Below are 25,917 nucleotides of genomic sequence, written 5' to 3'. Positions count from 1 at the left end.
AAAGCGGGGAATTTTTGCCCTCGCTGGGGAAAGCGGGACAGACAGCCTGAAAGCGTGACTGTCCCGCCCTAAGTAGGACGTATGGTCACGTTACCTATACTACATATTATAATAAATCTGTCCGAAAGTACAGGAAAACTTACAATTTGAATATTCATTTAAATTTTTGTGGTAAACTTACCTAAACTTTTATTTGGCGCAGAACAAAATTAATAAAGCCAGAAGATCTCAAGAAAATTAAGAACTGTGATGGAGCAAAAACAGCAGTTTTGGAAAATACGTGTATCCCTTGCACTGACGATCTGCAGGGTGACTCCTGTGGCAACAGTTATGCGAAGACGCGTGATGGGTAAGTAAACAGATTTGTATTTCTTGGAGATGAGAGATCTTGACGTTGAATTTGTTACGATGTGTGAGGGTAAAAATTAGCAGGGGGGTTTTCACGAGTCAAAGTAAGGGGCAGAACAGATGAAGATTTTAAAAAGTCTATGAATTTATTAAAACAATTTGAAGGAAAACAAATGAAACATTTACTTAGAAAACAAAATTGATGATTTTTTTAAATATGATATAACATATTTCAACACAATTAAGTAGATATATAATATTTTAGGTCCACACACGAACGCTTACTTGAGTTTTAAATACTTATGTCGTATACGAACTGGAATTGTAAGATTGGTAGTGCTTAAACTACAGCTATAATTTGGAATGTACTCAGATGCTGCGGTTTCTTCTCACCTTTTTAATTAATTCTTATAATGCCGTCATTTAATTTAAAATGATTATAAAATCTTTTGTATGATAAGGAATGATATGTCTGCCTATCACGCAGGTCACGCAGACAACATTAACCTTTCATTATACGCACCTTACACTTTAATTAAACTTCATCTTTCCAAGCTTACTTAATTTGAATTTAATTTATTTTACATTAATTCTCTAAATAGCCCATTGCGTCGTGAAGTCCATTAAAGGAGATTTTTCTGTGCTTCGTACTCAAATAACAATGTAGATTTGACACTGCTGTACAACTGCTGTAATATGTTATCAAACATTTTGTTTCAGATCACCCATCCAACTAACCACACTGACAACATTTTCTTTGGAAAACACTCAACCAGGTTGCTCTCATTGGCCTGATGTGTCATTTGAAGTGACAACCCCTACAAAGAGCAGTAACATGCACAGTGACCTGTCCACTACAAGTCGAGTAAATCACACTGCCATACCTGACCATTATTGGGATGAATCAGATGTTAGTGTTCTACCGTTATCACAGCAAGTGAAGTCAATAGCAATGGCCCGTCAGAGTATCCCGCCTCTACAGAAATAAGTGGAAAAAATGCAACTGTATTAGTTCCTGAAACATCTACCACACTAGTACGAGCAATCATTCAGGGGCGTCGTATTTTTTATAAAAATCGCCTGTTTTCAGAAGTAGCAAGAATAAGTAGACACAGTAAAATTTTTGACTGTAGCTTTGATAATATGGTGTTAAGCAACATACAGAACAAACAAAGATCTGCAGAAAAAAGGAGAAAGCGGCTCCAAGAAAAACAGAAAAAAATTAAACGTAGGCGATTAGTAATGACTGGGCCAGATTGTCACTATGGCAATGTGAATGCAGAACCTGAAATGACTAAAGAAGAATTCCAAAGACAAAAGCAAAACTTTTTGGTAAAACTTAGCCTTGATGAATGCGAAAGAAATTCTCTTCAGGCTAACACGACAGCTCAAATTAACTCTCAGCTTTGGTTGGCAGAACGTTATAAACGATTAACAGCATCTTCTTTCGGCCGTATTTGTAAATTGAAATCATCAACACCAAGATCAAAAACTCTTATATCTTTAATTTAAAGCAGATTTCAAGGATCGTTCGCTACAAAATACGGATTGGCCAAAGAACCTATAGCCCTAGAACAGCTAGAAAAAACTCTCGGCAAAACGATTACAGCATCAGGATTGTTTGTTGACCAAGAGATGCCTTGGTTAGCAGCTACCCCGGATGGTCTAATTGGCGAAGATTCAGTTGTCGAGGTGAAGTGCCCTTTTTCAGAATCACGCCTTACTCCAGAAGAGGGTATACAACAAAATAAAATAAAATTCTGTCGTCTTGAAAATGGGGAACTACGCCTGAAAGAAGGACAGGTAGGGGAGAGTAGGGTATAACGGGGTACTTAGTATAAATCGCTTAAATTTATTGTTTTAATATTGCGGTATATGTATGAAACCATCAGCATGCGTAGATTATAATGTGAGTTTAATTCTGCAACTAGTACCGTGTCTTCTGAAATATTATTATTGCAGAGATTTTTCATTATTTGAATGTATGCACACTACCCTGTTTTACCCAACTGGTTGGGTAAAACGGGGTACAGAAAGCAGATTTTTAAATGATTAAATATGTGCATTATAAAAAATTCTGAACAACATGTAGTATGACAAATAAATACAATTGTCAGTAAAAATATGAGAATTAAAAAAAAAGTCAATTATAAGCCTTCACCTTACATGTTCCTCTGTATTTACAGTAAAACTTCACAAAAACATTGGTTTGCGGAAAATCACAAACATTGTTTGAACAACAACAACACAACACTGTTAATTTTGAGGAAGTGGTTAGTCTAATAGCATAATCTAGTTATGTATAATACAACCTTGCATATTCGGTTAACCCAAATATCTGACAAAACATATGATTGTTTAATTAGCCTAATATGGCTTAGTAGGCCCGTCAGAACACAAAATAAGGCCAGAGTCTATATTCCAAACTGGCAGAAATCACATTCAAATGGCCTACAGTCATCTGTGTCTACACCAGCACATCCTTCATGGCTCCAAGAATGACACTTTAAGCATTGCACCCAACTTTCGGCTGATTTTGAAGTGGAGAACTGTTCAGCGCAATGCATGCAAGGAACGTCATCATCATCAGACACACGCAAAGTTACTGTTGGTATGGATTTGTTGCTGTCTTCTTTATTCTTATGTTTTTTAGAACTGTTTTGTGATTTAGACACACCAGCATTTTTCCTTTTTAAAGATTTTGGTAAAGCTGACTGAATAATAATTAGTTCGTTCTTATATGGCGAGTCGGTTAGCACAGCTGCCTTGCCCCGTCGTCGTCCTCTTCCTTCTGCAGGTTTCTTTTGGCATGGGGAATCGGCATCACTGTAGTCGGTGGAATTGTGAAGCTACCGTTTGATGAAGCACTTCGATTGTTTTTATCAGATAGGCCTAAACGAGATTCAGTTGGTGAAGATACCAAACCAGATGTCCCAGGAATATTACCAACACTGACATTTCCATGGGACTCTGAAGGCCTTGTGTAAGCTCGGTCAGTTGTTGCAGCAGTCACTGGAATATCACCTACACTGTCATTTTCACTCGGTTCTGAAGGCCTGGAGTTAGCTCGGTCAGTTGTTGCAGCAGTCAGTGGAATATCACGGACAGTGTCATTTCCACTCGGTTCTGAAGGCCTGGAGTTAGCTCGGTCAGTTGTTGCAGCAGTCAGTGGAATATCACCGACAGTGTCATTTTCACTCGGTTCTGAAGGCCTGGAGTTAGCTCGGTCAGTTGTTGCAGCAGTCAGTGGAATATCACGGACAGTGTCATTTCCACTCGGTTCTGAAGGCATGGAGTTAGCTCGGTCAGTTGTTGCAGCAGTCAGTGGAATATCACCGACAGTGTCATTTCCACTCGGTTCTGAAGGCCTGGAGTTAGCTCGGTCAGTTGTTGTCTTTTGGGTGATTGTATAAATGTACTGTAGGTAACTCTGTATAACATTTAGTGTGCATAAAAATACTATTTTTAATTTTAAGTCATTTGCACAATTGATCGAAAAGATGGTTAAAACAGGAAACTGGTTGGGCAGAACGGGGTACTACCCCGTTTTACCCATTACCTGTGTACCCTGTTTTACCCTACATGCAGGTTCTCAAGCAAAAACGAAAACAGAAAATCTTAACACCCGTCAATTACATCGGTTACTATGGCACAACATAGCAAATATAATACTTTACTTGAATACAACTTACCATAAAATATATCTGCAACCACTGATTAAATATTGTATAGCTAATACACGCTAAACATTTTAGTGAAACATCATAAATTTGTAATTTCCATTATTACGCACGAAAGAATACTGTGCGACAATTCATACTACCTCACTCTAGTGACGACGTGTAGAGGAGTAACTTACCAAACGTACACACAGATAGCAGTACGTGTACGGAAAATAACAGTGGTACCCCGTTCTACCCAACTACCCTGTTTTACCCAACTCTCCCCTATATGTATCAAGTACAGGGAAAAATGCATATTGCTCAAAGACAGACGTGTTATTTCGTAGTGTGGACTCCCTTGGGCATGCTTGTCCAAAAAATTGAGCGAAGTAAATCATTTTGGGAAGGAAAAATGGTAAAAAAGTTAAACGACTTTTACATAGAATTTATGCTCCCTGAACTTGTGGATCCGCAATAGCCGAAAGGATTACCTGTACATGACATAAAAAAATAATGTACACTGTTTTGAAACAAAAGTTTCTTGACAAATTGTATTTTGTTGAAGTATGGAATTTTATTTTCAAGACATAGTCACATATGATTTATTTCTAACTAAACATTTGCATATATTACATTTCTGTACTTATTGTTTAATTCCGTTACATTTGTTACAACTGAGTAATGAAATTGGTGTGTTCGCTCTTTCCCCTGTGTGCATATTTGTTGTGGACATGTTTTATACATATTGTTTATTCATGTATTTGTTATAAATAATTTAATTTTTTATAAATACTAATGTCTTAACTTATACAAAAGCATTTTATATTTTGTTTGAACTAAGGTTACTTTTAAGTAAACTTCTCATAAATGACAGCATAAAAATACAAATATGTTCTAGGCAGTCTCAAATAGGTATGATTCTTAGAAAATTAACATTGTATAGCTGATGAATTTTTAAAAAAAAAATCTACACAACATTTTATTTCCATTCGAACTTTCAATGTAAATATATAAAATTTAAAAAAAAAATGGCAAATTTATTAATGCCGCCGTAATCATTGAAAACGATTCACTATTAGCTGCGAGTTTGTGATAGCCCATTTCACGCGGGTAAGCGGACTTCGTTTGATGCAGTGCGAGTCTCAGGAATATGCTACATTTTCGCTCGCAATACTAAGATAATACGTGATCAAAATTGTTTATCCATGAATTTTAAATTAAAACGATTCTTTAATAAAATACTCAATGATACACGTCGGAAAATAAGATATTGTCAGTAACTTAATTTACACCAGTCCTGAACTGAAACTGATGTTTAATAATTTGAGTGCGATCATTGTGTGTGTGTGTGTGTGTGTGTGTGTGTGTGTGTAGGTGTGTGGGTGTGTCATGATATTTTGTCCACATAAATTTTTTTGTTTGTTATAACTAGTTCTCGTAGTTAATTTTATATTGATTCGACGGTCTTTTACACTTGAAAGGCAATCATAAATAATTTTTGTTAGAGCGTAGGCCTATTGTCAATCTTAGCAAACTTGTTCAACTAGGTAATAGTAAAAAGCCGAGACACCTATATTACAATTCATAAAAAACATATATAGATTAAACTAATATTTACTTAAATTTAAAAACTAGTTGATACAACTAGGAAAATTTAAGCTAATATCTAGATTGAATTATAAAATCTAGAGCCGCGCAAGTGCTGTTGCTGTAGTTAGATACTTTGGGCCCTTTTTTTGTCAAACGATTTTTTTTTTATATTTTATTAATCCATATTTAATTTAAAAATTTTGTGTTAAAAGTTATAGTTTTACCTCTATCTATGTTGTTTATATTGTCGCCTAAATTTTTATTATGGTAACTTGTAATAAAATTACAATATTGAAGGGCTTTCGTTGAATTTAGTACACATAGTACCTTTTGTTTGTATTAACAAAGCAACGGTATTTGTCTTATATAGGATAAATGACACATGAATTAACTTATAAATGTTTTCAATTACTCACAAGATTACACTGTGTTAAAAATAAATGAAATGTATTAAATGATTACAATATAATTTTTAAAAAAATTCATGGATATGTAAAATAACTGTACTTACAACTATTAGGTTCTGAATAATGTTAATTTGTATTTTTTTCTATTGTATATTACGCAAATCGACGCAATGAATAATATTTTACTATGAAAGAGTTCATTATTATAACTAACTACTAGATATTTTGTACGAAATATATCGCTCGACGTGAACATAACCTACTATTGATGATAATAAACAAAAATAAAATGATTATTCTAATATGAGTAACTCATCTACGAAGGAAACCACAATTTATTTAACTTGCTTCCACTTACACAGAATTTGTCCTTCCTATTGCATGTTTTCACCAATTTACTACACATATCATTATTCTTTGGAAAGGAGAAATGTATATTTTATTAAATAATATTTATTATGTTTGGAGAAACTGTGACATCCGTACGCTTCATAATCTAGCATCTTGACTACATGTAGCTCATACGATTATACATCAACAATCAGAAAGGTCCTCGCGAGACGTAAATGAAATGGATAGCCTTGGAATAAGAGCTCCGTCGGCAACCAAGGAGCAGTGGCATGGGAGCTGGAAGGGGGAGAGGGTGGAGAGAGGAGCATGCACGCGGTATCAGCTGTCTTTCTTTCTGCCGTGAGAGCAGAAGTACTGGTGGTTTGGAAACACCCTACTACGGTGGTGACTCTCCTTTGGAGGGGGGAAATGGATAGCACTCCCACTGTGCGAACACTGCTGCAGCCGCCTAGTTCCAGTACCGACCGCTGTCGCCCGGCAAGGTCGCTCAGCCAGCGAGTGAAATTTCGGGATGTGCTCCCAGGTAGGCGGGCGCCTTAACTAACAGTAGTTTACTCGCAAATGACACCCGCCGTAAAAACACGAACATATGCGCACAGCGTCTCAGTAATCTACCTTTGTGACGTTGCGGCAAAGTGAGTCTAATCTTCCCACGTCTAATACCCGTCGATCGATTTCTCTTCCTCGACTCAACGCCTTATCGGCGGCGAACGAACAGCAAAAGGCGAAGTCTCGCAGCTATCGCTATCGTAAAGATAATTATCTTCGAGGGATTACGATACCAGTCCTGTTCCGAGCGATAAGCCCTATGCAGTTCAGGAAACGCAATGGCGATCATTCATCGCACGAGCTGACACTGCAAATACTGGCGCGATTGCAACACATTTGAAGTTATCTTCGCCTCGTTGTTTGGCTTTGTTTTATGGTTCTTATTTTCAGCGAAAATGTACAAAAATGTAACACGCTGCTAAAATCTTGTACTTTTCAAATAACCTCATCCAACTTGGTTCTCTTTATTAATTAAGGTGCTAATACATTGCAATTAAAACATTAAAAAAAATTGTATATAAAAAACCTTACCGAACAGAATTGCCTTCAATTAAATTGATTTTACAATAGAACCGAGTTATTTTTTCGTATCTCTTCCAGTAGGTCTTATGCGCCATGTAGGTGGAAAAGTACTTGTAAATTGATGTGTGATGTTGGCTGAACAACGAAATCAGGGATTTAGTCAAATAGAAACCCGCATTGCTGTAGGTAAGCTATCCAACCGATATTAGACATCTAGTAAGCTGAATGATACAGTGCAGAGAAGATACATATTTGGTTGAAAATCAAACACTATCACTTATCAGTATCACACCTTAGACAACGAACCAAATCGCAAGGTCTACCATCTGTCCATAGTATTGATAACATGCTAAAAATATATATACAATTTAAACGGTGACGTTGATGTGGTTGCTGAGATATTTAATGCTTCCCAGTCCTTGGTCATCCTGTTCTATGTTTGTATTTGTAAGGTTTTTTTTTGTGTGTAAACATCTTAGCTCTCGGGATACGGCATTTAAAAGGAGTAATTGTGTGAATATGGAGCGGAAAGGCTACGGTGCTGCGTCTGTGGGGAAGTCTCAGAAACCTCGAAAAGATGGCGGACCCGCGTGTTTTATTCCTATAGGTACCAACCACTCTAGATGGCGCTTAACTTTGATAATAGTCCGAACTAAAGCATACGCTTGTACCCGCTCGGCTACCATGACGTACAATAAAAAAGTCTTATAAAAGTGTGTGTGTATATAATATGTATATATAAATTCTAATAGTCCTTTAGTAAAAAAAAAAGTTTGAATAAAAATTATTACATAACCTTAAGACATAATTATGTCTTTCGTCGTATGCCATGTTCATTTGTGTAATATATCGCAATTAATTTTATTAAAATACTTTCAAATAAAAGGTTAATATAACATTTCTTACGACATAGTTCCGTCTTTAGATAACGCTCCTTTATCCATAATATATAATGTATGGTAATAAAATAGTTAAAATGTTTTTAAATAAAACTTTAATATAAATACATTATCTAATGACATAGGTGTGTGTATCCTTAGTCTTTGCCCTTATCTTTATCCTTAATATATACAGTATGTCCATAAAAGAATTTCCAGTTTCAATGGTATATAATAACAGTTAAATTTAGACGATTTACAACGAATAATACATCAAATAGAAGGTAAACTAACCTAGTTTTCTTACAAATATTCGATATGTGCACCTTACTAGTTATACGGTACACATCGAACCTAAAGCCCAACTCTTCCCACACTTTGGTAAACAAGTCCGGAGTAATGGAAGCAATAACCTCTTCAATTCTGTGTCTCAACCTTGCAAAATCATTAGGTAGCAGCGGAACGATTCCACAGCACTGACAACCTTGTTGACAAGACTGCCGATTAACTCATTCCAGACCCAGGTTCAGAACGGTTCCAAGTGTTACAATTTAGGAAGTAATGGTTTTAACGAAAAAAATTGGTTGTCTGTAAAGTCGATTTACAGACGATAGTTTAACGTGACGTCATAACAAAACATTAATTAAATGATTGCATACTTTTATGAATAAAATTGAATCATTTTTATTGAATTATCACTATTTTGTATGGATACAAAGAAGGAGTGAAATGAAATCTACAATTTAATTGATAAATTTACTTTTATGTGCACTCATTAATTCAAATATGTTTATTACTTTAACGAACAGATTATTTTAACTATAACTTTTATACGTATTTGCTATTTAACTTCTTCCAATCTGTGTGATTCTGTTAAGGATAGGACGATAATAGGAATAGTAGGAAACAAATGGGAGTGTTTCAAGTTTAATGTGCCTCGAAAAAGGCAAATCGATGGTTCCAATCGAGTGGAAGAGAGATAGATGCGGCACAAGCGTACAATGAGCGTAACGGGACAATGAGCGTAACGAGACAATGAGTCATACTTTTTCGTGCGTGCAGCCGGCGTTCATCGATTTATAAGCCGTTGTCACGTCAAAAATATATTTGTGTTGATGAGCAAGTTGTTATTGAATTCTTTCTGTTACCTAGCCTTCAAATGAAATTTTAAAAAATTCGTTGTTAAGTAAACATGCTCAGATTTGTGTGTGCTAGCACTGTTATTATATTGATGACCAAAATATTGGCTGTATCCGAATACCTAGGGATGCGTCCATTAAGTTCACGTCCCAACGTCCCTAAACAAATGCACCCACAATTTAAATGTACATTCTAAAGTATGAACGATATCCGAATAGTTATACAGCTAGCACTGCCTATTGGTTTGCCATTGTACTAATGTGGATTGGCCTTTTATATTCATGACATCTAAAGGTGGGCAAGTAAAACGTAAATGAACATTCAAATTTCTAAACAATTTCAGATGATTTAAATTATTGTTGGGAATTAAAATATAGAAGAAAATTTAAATCGGGCACTTGTTGTTCCTACAAATAAAATTAATTTACTGATTATGTGAATTATGTAACATACACTTATAGTATAAGTATTTATAAGTACCATAGTTACATTTTACGTGATTATCTTCAAGTTCAAAATCCATTTTTATTAACTATCTTGTATCACACTCTCGTTTTCAAAGGGTTATGGTCACATTAACAAAGCTAAGGGAAATATGGACATATCAGTGGATGTGAGAGTCGCGTCCCTTTAAAATCTCGAATTAGTGGACGCATGAGAGGATGCATCGACATCCCTTGTGAGAATTCGGATACAACTCAAAGATGGCCGCGTCCATTACGATGCACTATCTATGGACCCCTAAGCTAAGGGATCCATTAGGCCACTATTCGGATACAGCTATTATCACTTATGTATTTTCTGCCTATGCCCAAACAAAATTGATTTTAAGAACTCCATTAGTGTAGATATTTTTGTATTCATGAACACTCAAGTATAATTTGGCAGTAGACATATTATTTCTGAAATATTAAAAAATTAAATTTAAAATACGTACAATGTTTTTAATTGCTTGTTTTTAGGATAAAGACAAGTCCAGTGCCATAAATCAAAAGACATTTTCAGAGATATATTACAAAACATATTATTCGCAGCACAGATATGGGTAGTAAATCTTTCTAAAAGAAAATATATTATAATTCATTATAAATTCATATACATTGTTTTATGCACGCCATCTCTCGTGTACAGATAACACTGCTGCCATCTAGCAACGGGTAAATGAGTCAACTGCACGCCCTTAGCGGATACTTTTCCGAATGGATACTTCAGGATTATTATGAGATGTGCAACAGCGGCGAAAACGGGAATGGTAACCATCAGGCTGCGGGCATTTTTCAGGATTTTTAAAGTAAGTGCATTTCCAAATAAACCCGGAATGGTAACCATTCACACTGCGGGAACTTTTCAGTATTTTTAAATTAAGTGCATTGGCAAGGAAAACCGTAATGGTAACCATTCAGGATTATAGGAGCTACTTTTATATCTGCGCACACAAAACTGGACAGCGGATACTTTTCCGTATTTTGCAGACGAACACGGAAAACTATCCAATCCGGAATGGTAACGATTCCCACTGCGGACACTTTTCCGGATTTTTTCTAGCAGCACATTTGCAGTAAAAGCCGGAATGGTAACCATTCATACAGTGGATACTTTTCAGGATATGCAATTATAGGATTTTTGCCAGTAAATCCTGAATGGTAACCATTCCGGATTGTCTGGGCACATGAGGATGTATAATTTACGGAATGGTAACCCTTCCGATTGGATACTTTTCAGTCGCCCCCTTTTATATCTGCGCACACAAAACTGGAATGGTTACCATTCCGACAGCGGATACTTTTCCGTATTTTGCAGACGAACACGGAAAACTATCCAATCCGGAATGGTAACCATTCACACTGCGGACACTTTTCCGGATTTTTTCTAGCAGCACATTTGCAGTAAAAGCCGGAATGGTAACCATTCATACAGTGGATACTTTTCAGGATATGCAATTTAACGATTTTTGCCAGTAAATCCTGAATGGTAACCATTCCGGATTGTCTGGGCACATGAGGATGTATAATTTACGGAATGGTAACCATTCCGATTGGATACTTTTCAGTCGCCCCAGTTTTTATGCATCAGTAAATAAATGGAACGCATTCTTTAACTCGTACGTGTAAATTCATTATCGTTAGTAAGTTATAACCAGGAAACCTTTGCTCATAAATGGTAACGGCATGAATTGGATATTGAACATTATAGGTATTTAAAATATTTATTACATAAACAAGGCGTGAATTTTAAACTCCATTTCCTTCAATCTAAAAATAATTTTGATATTTTAAATATATATTATGTACTATTTTAATGCTTCAAGGTAAAAACTGACATGTTTTGCGAACGGACTAACTTTGGCTAAATTTTCTCATGTTCTCAGTACTGCGTGGACAGAATTTAATTTCTGCCACATAGCTTTTATGCTTGGATAATAAAATATCTTAGAATTATTTCTTAGATTAGAGACGTCCACTGTTGGTAATCGATGTAGCCATTTATTTTTTTTCCGTCAGAGCAGAATGTCTGCAGAATTTCGTAAAGAAGGATAGAGATAGAGTTTATTACATAACTTTATGTTGTATTAAGCTGGAGTCACAATACCACGACGAGGCCGACACGACAGGCCCGACAAACCTTCGTTCAGCGTTCCAGCACGACAGATTTAAAAGCGTAGGGTCACAATACCACGACAAAAATAACCCTACGATTTTCAATTTGGCCTTCGGCAAATGGTAATATGTGGATTACAAATAATTTAAAAAGTACAATTTTTTTTTTAATAACCAAGCCAAAAACTCGAAGCAACTGCATTCAGAACTGATAAATATTTAGTTAACTTACCGTCAACTTCTCCCGAAAAACTATATGTTATCTCAGCCCAGCAAGGTTTTTTTTTTTTTTTTTTTTTTTTTGGCTGGTTTCTGTAGTCCTTCACACCAATATTATACAAAATAGCATAAGCTTGGACTTTACTAATTAGAAGTTCTTCGCTGAACTCGTCCATTCTTAAATCCAATCTTCACGATTCTAAAATAACGTCTTTAACCGCAAACAGACGAAGGGAAGCTACCAGTTTTTAAATTCATCAACACGTAAAACGAAATTTCACTTTCCAGCAAAAATATTCACCAAGTAGGTAAATATTTTTGAAATTTAGTTCTGTACTGGTTTTTTTTTCCGTTGGCGTTTTCTTATCTGTCGGGCAGTACGACACGACGGAATTAGAAATATAATCTATTCCTTGCTGGCCCTCGGGGTGCGTATTTTGCCGGGGTGACGTCACGGCGAGCTTGTATTTCATTGACTATTCAACTTTTCGGGCCTGTCGTGTCGGGGCCGTCGGGGCACTGTGATTCCAGCTTTCCATGTTAGCTGAGTTACTAAGCCAGCTGAGCTGATAAATCAAATAAACCTTTATGACATGACATCATACGTCTAGGGAGTTTTGTTTTTGTCGGCGGAAAAAATCTGTTTCAAAATATCGGGTATAGTTTCAAGTAGGAATGAAGTTCATTATATGATTTGTTGATGTTAGTCTTGGTAATCAAAATGGCTTTCAGTACTGCGACACTTAACTGTGTTTTGTCAATTGTTCATATTTTGTTCATTAGGTATGTTGAATTATCATTTTGTTTGCGAAAGCGGGGAATTTTTGCCCTCGCTGGGGAAAGCGGGACAGACAGCCTGAAAGCGTGACTGTCCCGCCCTAAGTAGGACGTATGGTCACGTTACCTATACTACATATTATAATAAATCTGTCCGAAAGTACAGGAAAACTTACAATTTGAATATTCATTTAAATTTTTGTGGTAAACTTACCTAAACTTTTATTTGGCGCAGAACAAAATTAATAAAGCCAGAAGATCTCAAGAAAATTAAGAACTGTGATGGAGCAAAAACAGCAGTTTTGGAAAATACGTGTATCCCTTGCACTGACGATCTGCAGGGTGACTCCTGTGGCAACAGTTATGCGAAGACGCGTGATGGGTAAGTAAACAGATTTGTATTTCTTGGAGATGAGAGATCTTGACGTTGAATTTGTTACGATGTGTGAGGGTAAAAATTAGCAGGGGGGTTTTCACGAGTCAAAGTAAGGGGCAGAACAGATGAAGATTTTAAAAAGTCTATGAATTTATTAAAACAATTTGAAGGAAAACAAATGAAACATTTACTTAGAAAACAAAATTGATGATTTTTTTAAATATGATATAACATATTTCAACACAATTAAGTAGATATATAATATTTTAGGTCCACACACGAACGCTTACTTGAGTTTTAAATACTTATGTCGTATACGAACTGGAATTGTAAGATTGGTAGTGCTTAAACTACAGCTATAATTTGGAATGTACTCAGATGCTGCGGTTTCTTCTCACCTTTTTAATTAATTCTTATAATGCCGTCATTTAATTTAAAATGATTATAAAATCTTTTGTATGATAAGGAATGATATGTCTGCCTATCACGCAGGTCACGCAGACAACATTAACCTTTCATTATACGCACCTTACACTTTAATTAAACTTCATCTTTCCAAACTTACTTAATTTGAATTTAATTTATTTTACATTAATTCTCTAAATAGCCCATTGCGTCGTGAAGTCCATTAAAGGAGATTTTTCTGTGCTTCGTACTCAAATAACAATGTAGATTTGACACTGCTGTACAACTGCTGTAATATGTTATCAAACATTTTGTTTCAGATCACCCATCCAACTAACCACACTGACAACATTTTCTTTGGAAAACACTCAACCAGGTTGCTCTCATTGGCCTGATGTGTCATTTGAAGTGACAACCCCTACAAAGAGCAGTAACATGCACAGTGACCTGTCCACTACAAGTCGAGTAAATCACACTGCCATACCTGACCATTATTGGGATGAATCAGATGTTAGTGTTCTACCGTTATCACAGCAAGTGAAGTCAATAGCAATGGCCCGTCAGAGTATCCCGCCTCTACAGAAATAAGTGGAAAAAATGCAACTGTATTAGTTCCTGAAACATCTACCACACTAGTACGAGCAATCATTCAGGGGCGTCGTATTTTTTATAAAAATCGCCTGTTTTCAGAAGTAGCAAGAATAAGTAGACACAGTAAAATTTTTGACTGTAGCTTTGATAATATGGTGTTAAGCAACATACAGAACAAACAAAGATCTGCAGAAAAAAGGAGAAAGCGGCTCCAAGAAAAACAGAAAAAAATTAAACGTAGGCGATTAGTAATGACTGGGCCAGATTGTCACTATGGCAATGTGAATGCAGAACCTGAAATGACTAAAGAAGAATTCCAAAGACAAAAGCAAAACTTTTTGGTAAAACTTAGCCTTGATGAATGCGAAAGAAATTCTCTTCAGGCTAACACGACAGCTCAAATTAACTCTCAGCTTTGGTTGGCAGAACGTTATAAACGATTAACAGCATCTTCTTTCGGCCGTATTTGTAAATTGAAATCATCAACACCAAGATCAAAAACTCTTATATCTTTAATTTAAAGCAGATTTCAAGGATCGTTCGCTACAAAATACGGATTGGCCAAAGAACCTATAGCCCTAGAACAGCTAGAAAAAACTCTCGGCAAAACGATTACAGCATCAGGATTGTTTGTTGACCAAGAGATGCCTTGGTTAGCAGCTACCCCGGATGGTCTAATTGGCGAAGATTCAGTTGTCGAGGTGAAGTGCCCTTTTTCAGAATCACGCCTTACTCCAGAAGAGGGTATACAACAAAATAAAATAAAATTCTGTCGTCTTGAAAATGGGGAACTACGCCTGAAAGAAGGACAGGTAGGGGAGAGTAGGGTATAACGGGGTACTTAGTATAAATCGCTTAAATTTATTGTTTTAATATTGCGGTATATGTATGAAACCATCAGCATGCGTAGATTATAATGTGAGTTTAATTCTGCAACTAGTACCGTGTCTTCTGAAATATTATTATTGCAGAGATTTTTCATTATTTGAATGTATGCACACTACCCTGTTTTACCCAACTGGTTGGGTAAAACGGGGTACAGAAAGCAGATTTTTAAATGATTAAATATGTGCATTATAAAAAATTCTGAACAACATGTAGTATGACAAATAAATACAATTGTCAGTAAAAATATGAGAATTAAAAAAAAAGTCAATTATAAGCCTTCACCTTACATGTTCCTCTGTATTTACAGTAAAACTTCACAAAAACATTGGTTTGCGGAAAATCACAAACATTGTTTGAACAACAACAACACAACACTGTTAATTTTGAGGAAGTGGTTAGTCTAATAGCATAATCTAGTTATGTATAATACAACCTTGCATATTCGGTTAACCCAAATATCTGACAAAACATATGATTGTTTAATTAGCCTAATATGGCTTAGTAGGCCCGTCAGAACACAAAATAAGGCCAGAGTCTATATTCCAAACTGGCAGAAATCACATTCAAATGGCCTACAGTCATCTGTGTCTACACCAGCACATCCTTCATGGCTCCAAGAATGACACTTTAAGCATTGCACCCAACTTTCGGCTGATTTTGAAGTGGAGAACTGTTCAGCGCAATGCATGCAAGGAACGTCATCATCATCAGACACACGCAAAGTTACTGTTGGTATGGATTTGTTGCTGTCTTCTTTATTCTTATGTTTTTTAGAACTGTTTTGTGATTTAGACACACCAGCATTTTTCCTTTTTAAAGATTTTGGTAAAGCTGACTGAATAATAATTAGTTCGTTCTTATATGGCGAGTCGGTTAGCACAGCTGCCTTGCCCCGTCGTCGTCCTCTTCCTTCTGCAGGTTTCTTTTGGCATGGGGAATCGGCATCACTGTAGTCGGTGGAATTGTGAAGCTACCGTTTGATGAAGCACTTCGATTGTTTTTATCAGATAGGCCTAAACGAGATTCAGTTGGTGAAGATACCAAACCAGATGTCCCAGGAATATTACCAACACTGACATTTCCATGGGACTCTGAAGGCCTTGTGTAAGCTCGGTCAGTTGTTGCAGCAGTCACTGGAATATCACCTACACTGTCATTTTCACTCGGTTCTGAAGGCCTGGAGTTAGCTCGGTCAGTTGTTGCAGCAGTCAGTGGAATATCACGGACAGTGTCATTTCCACTCGGTTCTGAAGGCCTGGAGTTAGCTCGGTCAGTTGTTGCAGCAGTCAGTGGAATATCACCGACAGTGTCATTTTCACTCGGTTCTGAAGGCCTGGAGTTAGCTCGGTCAGTTGTTGCAGCAGTCAGTGGAATATCACGGACAGTGTCATTTCCACTCGGTTCTGAAGGCATGGAGTTAGCTCGGTCAGTTGTTGCAGCAGTCAGTGGAATATCACCGACAGTGTCATTTCCACTCGGTTCTGAAGGCCTGGAGTTAGCTCGGTCAGTTGTTGTCTTTTGGGTGATTGTATAAATGTACTGTAGGTAACTCTGTATAACATTTAGTGTGCATAAAAATACTATTTTTAATTTTAAGTCATTTGCACAATTGATCGAAAAGATGGTTAAAACAGGAAACTGGTTGGGCAGAACGGGGTACTACCCCGTTTTACCCATTACCTGTGTACCCTGTTTTACCCTACATGCAGGTTCTCAAGCAAAAACGAAAACAGAAAATCTTAACACCCGTCAATTACATCGGTTACTATGGCACAACATAGCAAATATAATACTTTACTTGAATACAACTTACCATAAAATATATCTGCAACCACTGATTAAATATTGTATAGCTAATACACGCTAAACATTTTAGTGAAACATCATAAATTTGTAATTTCCATTATTACGCACGAAAGAATACTGTGCGACAATTCATACTACCTCACTCTAGTGACGACGTGTAGAGGAGTAACTTACCAAACGTACACACAGATAGCAGTACGTGTACGGAAAATAACAGTGGTACCCCGTTCTACCCAACTACCCTGTTTTACCCAACTCTCCCCTATATGTATCAAGTACAGGGAAAAATGCATATTGCTCAAAGACAGACGTGTTATTTCGTAGTGTGGACTCCCTTGGGCATGCTTGTCCAAAAAATTGAGCGAAGTAAATCATTTTGGGAAGGAAAAATGGTAAAAAAGTTAAACGACTTTTACATAGAATTTATGCTCCCTGAACTTGTGGATCCGCAATAGCCGAAAGGATTACCTGTACATGACATAAAAAAATAATGTACACAGTTTTGAAACAAAAGTTTCTTGACAAATTGTATTTTGTTGAAGTATGGAATTTTATTTTCAAGACATAGTCACATATGATTTATTTCTAACTAAACATTTGCATATATTACATTTCTGTACTTATTGTTTAATTCCGTTACATTTGTTACAACTGAGTAATGAAATTGGTGTGTTCGCTCTTTCCCCTGTGTGCATATTTGTTGTGGACATGTTTTATACATATTGTTTATTCATGTATTTGTTATAAATAATTTAATTTTTTATAAATACTAATGTCTTAACTTATACAAAAGCATTTTATATTTTGTTTGAACTAAGGTTACTTTTAAGTAAACTTCTCATAAATGACAGCATAAAAATACAAATATGTTCTAGGCAGTCTCAAATAGGTATGATTCTTAGAAAATTAACATTGTATAGCTGATGAATTTTTTAAAAAAAAATCTACACAACATTTTATTTCCATTCGAACTTTCAATGTAAATATATAAAATTTAAAAAAAAAATGGCAAATTTATTAATGCCGCCGTAATCATTGAAAACGATTCACTATTAGCTGCGAGTTTGTGATAGCCCATTTCACGCGGGTAAGCGGACTTCGTTTGATGCAGTGCGAGTCTCAGGAATATGCTACATTTTCGCTCGCAATACTAAGATAATACGTGATCAAAATTGTTTATCCATGAATTTTAAATTAAAACGATTCTTTAATAAAATACTCAATGATACACGTCGGAAAATAAGATATTGTCAGTAACTTAATTTACACCAGTCCTGAACTGAAACTGATGTTTAATAATTTGAGTGCGATCATTGTGTGTGTGTGTGTGTGTGTGTGTGTGTGTGTAGGTGTGTGGGTGTGTCATGATATTTTGTCCACATAAATTTTTTTGTTTGTTATAACTAGTTCTCGTAGTTAATTTTATATTGATTCGACGGTCTTTTACACTTGAAAGGCAATCATAAATAATTTTTGTTAGAGCGTAGGCCTATTGTCAATCTTAGCAAACTTGTTCAACTAGGTAATAGTAAAAAGCCGAGACACCTATATTACAATTCATAAAAAACATATATAGATTAAACTAATATTTACTTAAATTTAAAAACTAGTTGATACAACTAGGAAAATTTAAGCTAATATCTAGATTGAATTATAAAATCTAGAGCCGCGCAAGTGCTGTTGCTGTAGTTAGATACTTTGGGCCCTTTTTTTGTCAAACGATTTTTTTTTTATATTTTATTAATCCATATTTAATTTAAAAATTTTGTGTTAAAAGTTATAGTTTTACCTCTATCTATGTTGTTTATATTGTCGCCTAAATTTTTATTATGGTAACTTGTAATAAAATTACAATATTGAAGGGCTTTCGTTGAATTTAGTACACATAGTACCTTTTGTTTGTATTAACAAAGCAACGGTATTTGTCTTATATAGGATAAATGACACATGAATTAACTTATAAATGTTTTCAATTACTCACAAGATTACACTGTGTTAAAAATAAATGAAATGTATTAAATGATTACAATATAATTTTTAAAAAAATTCATGGATATGTAAAATAACTGTACTTACAACTATTAGGTTCTGAATAATGTTAATTTGTATTTTTTTCTATTGTATATTACGCAAATCGACGCAATGAATAATATTTTACTATGAAAGAGTTCATTATTATAACTAACTACTAGATATTTTGTACGAAATATATCGCTCGACGTGAACATAACCTACTATTGATGATAATAAACAAAAATAAAATGATTATTCTAATATGAGTAACTCATCTACGAAGGAAACCACAATTTATTTAACTTGCTTCCACTTACACAGAATTTGTCCTTCCTATTGCATGTTTTCACCAATTTACTACACATATCATTATTCTTTGGAAAGGAGAAATGTATATTTTATTAAATAATATTTATTATGTTTGGAGAAACTGTGACATCCGTACGCTTCATAATCTAGCATCTTGACTACATGTAGCTCATACGATTATACATCAACAATCAGAAAGGTCCTCGCGAGACGTAAATGAAATGGATAGCCTTGGAATAAGAGCTCCGTCGGCAACCAAGGAGCAGTGGCATGGGAGCTGGAAGGGGGAGAGGGTGGAGAGAGGAGCATGCACGCGGTATCAGCTGTCTTTCTTTCTGCCGTGAGAGCAGAAGTACTGGTGGTTTGGAAACACCCTACTACGGTGGTGACTCTCCTTTGGAGGGGGGAAATGGATAGCACTCCCACTGTGCGAACACTGCTGCAGCCGCCTAGTTCCAGTACCGACCGCTGTCGCCCGGCAAGGTCGCTCAGCCAGCGAGTGAAATTTCGGGATGTGCTCCCAGGTAGGCGGGCGCCTTAACTAACAGTAGTTTACTCGCAAATGACACCCGCCGTAAAAACACGAACATATGCGCACAGCGTCTCAGTAATCTACCTTTGTGACGTTGCGGCAAAGTGAGTCTAATCTTCCCACGTCTAATACCCGTCGATCGATTTCTCTTCCTCGACTCAACGCCTTATCGGCGGCGAACGAACAGCAAAAGGCGAAGTCTCGCAGCTATCGCTATCGTAAAGATAATTATCTTCGAGGGATTACGATACCAGTCCTGTTCCGAGCGATAAGCCCTATGCAGTTCAGGAAACGCAATGGCGATCATTCATCGCACGAGCTGACACTGCAAATACTGGCGCGATTGCAACACATTTGAAGTTATCTTCGCCTCGTTGTTTGGCTTTGTTTTATGGTTCTTATTTTCAGCGAAAATGTACAAAAATGTAACACGCTGCTAAAATCTTGTACTTTTCAAATAACCTCATCCAACTTGGTTCTCTTTATTAATTAAGGTGCTAATACATTGCAATTAAAACATTAAAAAAAATTGTATATAAAAAACCTTACCGAACAGAATTGCCTTCAATTAAATTGATTTTACAATAGAACCGAGTTATTTTTTCGTATCTCTTCCAGTAGGTCTTATGCGCCATGTAGGTGGAAAAGTACTTGTAAATTGATGTGTGATGTTGGCTGAACAACGAAATCAGGGATTTAGTCAAATAGAAACCCGCATTGCTGTAGGTAAGCTATCCAACCGATATTAGACATCTAGTAAGCTGAATGATACAGTGCAGAGAAGATACATATTTGGTTGAAAATCAAACACTATCACTTATCAGTATCACACCTTAGACAACGAACCAAATCGCAAGGTCTACCATCTGTCCATAGTATTGATAACATGCTAAAAATATATATACAATTTAAACGGTGACGTTGATGTGGTTGCTGAGATATTTAATGCTTCCCAGTCCTTGGTCATCCTGTTCTATGTTTGTATTTGTAAGGTTTTTTTTTGTGTGTAAACATCTTAGCTCTCGGGATACGGCATTTAAAAGGAGTAATTGTGTGAATATGGAGCGGAAAGGCTACGGTGCTGCGTCTGTGGGGAAGTCTCAGAAACCTCGAAAAGATGGCGGACCCGCGTGTTTTATTCCTATAGGTACCAACCACTCTAGATGGCGCTTAACTTTGATAATAGTCCGAACTAAAGCATACGCTTGTACCCGCTCGGCTACCATGACGTACAATAAAAAAGTCTTATAAAAGTGTGTGTGTATATAATATGTATATATAAATTCTAATAGTCCTTTAGTAAAAAAAAAAGTTTGAATAAAAATTATTACATAACCTTAAGACATAATTATGTCTTTCGTCGTATGCCATGTTCATTTGTGTAATATATCGCAATTAATTTTATTAAAATACTTTCAAATAAAAGGTTAATATAACATTTCTTACGACATAGTTCCGTCTTTAGATAACGCTCCTTTATCCATAATATATAATGTATGGTAATAAAATAGTTAAAATGTTTTTAAATAAAACTTTAATATAAATACATTATCTAATGACATAGGTGTGTGTATCCTTAGTCTTTGCCCTTATCTTTATCCTTAATATATACAGTATGTCCATAAAAGAATTTCCAGTTTCAATGGTATATAATAACAGTTAAATTTAGACGATTTACAACGAATAATACATCAAATAGAAGGTAAACTAACCTAGTTTTCTTACAAATATTCGATATGTGCACCTTACTAGTTATACGGTACACATCGAACCTAAAGCCCAACTCTTCCCACACTTTGGTAAACAAGTCCGGAGTAATGGAAGCAATAACCTCTTCAATTCTGTGTCTCAACCTTGCAAAATCATTAGGTAGCAGCGGAACGATGGCACGAACTTATAAAGCCCCAAAGGAAAAAAAAAATATCTTGGCGTTATGTCAGGTGAACGTAGAGGCCACCTAAAATACAATAAATTGTCATCGCGACCATCGGCGGATGTTTTTGCCACATGGAGATCACAATAAAACTTTAAACGAAACTTACGTTGAACTGAAATTACAGATTCACTCTTACCAAATTGCAGAACACAAAACTTTTTGCGCCCAGGAGTCGCAATTTTCCATAGGTGGCGCTGCAAGCGAGAAAACAACAAAGCAGTACTCGCGCATGCGCGTATCTAAAACTGTTTAAGTTTTTCTTTAATTGTAACCTTGAACCAAAACTCTTACAGTTGATTTTATTACACATTTTATAACTGGGACATTCTTTCATGGAAAACTGTATAATAACTGCTTTTAAATAAAATTTTAATATAACTATAATAATTTGACATTGTATGTCTTCTACATAAGCATTTTCTTAATTCATACCGATTATAATAAAATAAGGTATAAATACATTCTTAAAGTATTCAAAATAAATATATATTTAAAATATTATGACGTAGGTAAGTCCTGTACCCTATTTTGTAAATAAAACTTTAGAAAATTTATGATCCTATTGTACAGGTTTACCTTTACCATACGCAACTTAATTCAATCCTTGCATCATAACTTATTAAATTATTAAATACATTAAACATTTTAAATTAAATTTAACATATAGTTACTATTTTTAAAAAATATCTATATCCTTGAACTGAAGCACGAACTGCATTATAACTTTTCTAAAACTACACGAAGCACATTAAGTGCACAAATACACTAACTATACATTTTATTCTTTTAAGCCATCCTGCCTCCACCAGCGCACGAACTGCATTATAACTGTTCCGAAACTATCTGAAGCGCATCAAATGCACCGATTTCGGAAAAATTGTAGGAATTAAATATATTAGCCTAACCTAACATGTATTGGGTATGGATTCGGTTCGTATTAAAACATTGTAGCCTTTGCGAAAATACCTGTTGCGCATAAAGTGCACTATCTTCACTTTTTTTGTTTTTTAAGACACCTACTCTATACCAACGCACGAAATGCATAAATGTTCCAAAACTACCCGAAGCGTATCATATGCACAGGTTTTGAGAAAAATAGTAAGAAATAAATATAATTTAGTCTAACGTAACCTGGGTTGGGTTGGTTTAGGTTAAGTTACTAACATCTTGTTAAACAGAGTTACAGTTAAATTTTATAAAAGGAAACAAGTTTTTGTCTAAAAATTAATACTTTTCATATATTTATCACGCTCGACATTATTTTAAAGTATTGTACATCAAATTTCGTGTCCGAGTTTCGTATTACAAGTTTATTTGCAACATGAACACATGAATTTACTCTTTACCAAGTTTAGATGTGTATTTTCATTTGTTTTAACAGAAACTCAAAAATACACGAAATATGTGTATATTATTTAACCATCATTCCAAAACAGAATTCAGATTCTCATCTCAGTGTGCGCCAATGTCCGTGAATGTTTTTTGCAATGACGTCACCGATGTGTCGAACGTGATTTGTTAAAACATTATTTCATTTGCATCATACAGCGTTACGCAGCGTTACTGTGTTCAATGAAAGTTTTATTTTACTCGTCAGCTTAGGGATACTTCGTTGCGCTCGGTCGGCCAGTGGTGGCTTTGTAGATGACTCATCGCCTTGTTTGTGTGCGTTTTTTTTGTTTGAAAAAAAGATGTGCACAAGGGGGGGGGGGGGGATCAGCATTCCTCTGCGGTGATCCTCGTCTTGCCCATGCCCGTAGTTATTAGCCGTAGGGTGATTTTCCTGTTCCCCTCCAACAAGGAACCCCCCCCCCCCACTTCTTTAAATGATTATCTGCCGGTGAGTCACGTGGTCCACGGCTCGGCGCGTCATTGGCTTGCGCCGAGTCCCTCCCCTCTCTTCCCCTCTCCCTTTCGCCTGATTCACCAGCTGTTCGCGCGCCACCTGGCCAGTCTTGCTACAGCTGTGCGTACGTGTGTGTGGCAGGGTTTGTTTTTGTGTCGACGTGTTGTGCTCAACGTGCTTCGTTCAAACGGGGCTTTGAGAACGGTTTGCATTAAAGGTAAGGCTGACGCTCCGTTGCGCAACAAACTGTAGTTTAAATACAAACTCTCGCATTTCATGTGGTATGCTTCATTGTTTTTTTTCACTACCTTTGCCACATCGTGGACAGTTGGTTATATTAGGTTAGCCACATTTAAAGTACTTATGTGATCGTATAATTGGGCTAAGATAACTACATTTTAAATTGCTTATTCCGAACCCAATTCAAACATTTTTACTTTTTTGAATGTCAACTTATTCTTAACTAATTGAGATTATTTTAAAGTATTTTTAATATAGCTAACGTAACCCGATCATTTTCGCGATATTGCAGTAGTTGTAATAGTAATCCTAACCTAACTTTACCACTCCTTAAAACCATAAACTATTTTTAGTGTCGAAACATCTTGGAAAATGTTTGTAAAATATGCCTGAACATTAAAAAAAACTACCAATTTTTTCTTCAGATAAGAGGCTCTTAAAATTACTGCGTTATATTTGAAAACTTGCTAAATGTTTAATATATATATATATATTTATATATATATATATATATATATATATATATATATATATATATATATATATTTTCGTTCAAAAATACTACCAACATATTTTTAGGTACAATATGTAAAAACATCTGTCGGTTTGTGAATCTTTAAATGAATTTCGTCCACCAACACGTGGAGTGTCTGTGTAGACAACTCCAATGGTAGCCTGTTACATGGACACGCAGATTTGCTTGACCGTATTCGTAATGCTGGTTAGTCATTTTACTTGCATGTGTTAGCGGATAAAATCCCAGTCGGAAACTAGTGAGTGGAAATTCCTTTTTTTGTTCACAATTTTAATATTTTTTCAAGAGCGTGTTATTTTTATGTTTAAAAAAATGTTATAAATTGTCTCAAACATTGGTCTCGTCATTCGTTGCAGCTGAAGCTGCAAATAACGCTTTCACTTATGTTGAATATTTTAATGTAATTATGTATTCTGGCGATTTAATTATAAACAAAGTACATTATCAAAGATCACTATTTGTGTACCGTTAGGTCAATTTCCACAATGCTGTTCAATCCCGATGATGTTTGGTTATATGTTTGATATATGGCCTGGCCTAAAATGGCCCATTTGAAAACAGGCCGTGTTCGTATTAACCACTGAAACTGACAATTTATTTTTCGGGGAAGTTATTACGTAGAAGTGGCAAAATAACATGTGACGTCATTTTGCGGATTGGCCAGTGGTAGGCCTAGATTATAAGTTTGACGGAAGAACCCAACTATAAGAAATATGACTATAAGGTATAGGGCTCCCGAAAGTGCTGCGAATAAAATACCGTGGTATATTCAGATGCGAAATTTCGATTTTAATTTATTTCTGTTATTAGTGCTAATTTGTGCCGTACGAAACGGTTTATGCTTCGTTAAATTGAACGTTTTATATAAGTTGTTGGCCAACGAATTAAGCACTGATTACTTGCAAATTTTGTGGTTTAAATTACTCTGGTGGGTATGTATTCGTGTTTGTGAGTGGATCACGTTAACAATATGATATAGTACCGTGTATTACAGATTGTTTTTCTATCGGGTGTGTAACTAAATCACAATTACAATATACTGCTTACTTAATTTTAATATGTTACGTTAAATATAATTTGATGTATTAAACAGAACTAGCCCTCTCGGGAACAGGGCTGCCATGTAGGCGACGTACGCGGGCACACATACGGTGCGCAGAGCTTCAGGAAAAAAAACGCCATTTCAAAACAACTCAAGATATTCGAGTGGGATCTGCTTACGAAAAGCATTTGAGTTCGATGAGGTCCGAAAAGTACTTTTGATTTTGGATTAAGTTTTTAAACTGTATTTTTAGAAGAGTTAAAATAGCTAAAACGCATGTTTTCAGAGTAATTTTTAGGCGTAAATCAACCGGTACAGATTCTTGAAAGCACTCAAGGGACTTACATTACACCTTTAT

At 35.7% G+C, this 25,917-nt stretch overlaps 1 protein-coding gene across 4 annotated transcripts in view; it reads left to right on the top strand.

The window, feature by feature from the left end:
• Positions 1-25,917, top strand: part of LOC134546213 (uncharacterized) — a 720,520-nt gene that overhangs the window by 318,191 nt on the left and 376,412 nt on the right. Inside the window, exon 1 of one of the 4 annotated variants that reach the window (XM_063388825.1) lies at positions 23,755-23,959. The exons of 2 other annotated variants lie outside the window; for them this stretch is intronic. The gene's annotated coding sequence lies outside the window, so the exon portion shown is untranslated. Of the gene's footprint in view, positions 1-23,754; positions 23,960-25,917 lie in introns of those variants that run through there. One more of the 4 variants, XM_063388827.1, reaches the window with a different exon arrangement.

Source organism: Bacillus rossius, chromosome 1, assembly GCF_032445375.1.
Source record: "Bacillus rossius redtenbacheri isolate Brsri chromosome 1, Brsri_v3, whole genome shotgun sequence".
Classification (NCBI taxonomy): domain Eukaryota; kingdom Metazoa; phylum Arthropoda; class Insecta; order Phasmatodea; family Bacillidae; genus Bacillus; species Bacillus rossius.
The sequence above is the reverse complement of the archived record's forward strand: the minus strand, read 5'-3'. Positions and strand labels throughout refer to the sequence as shown.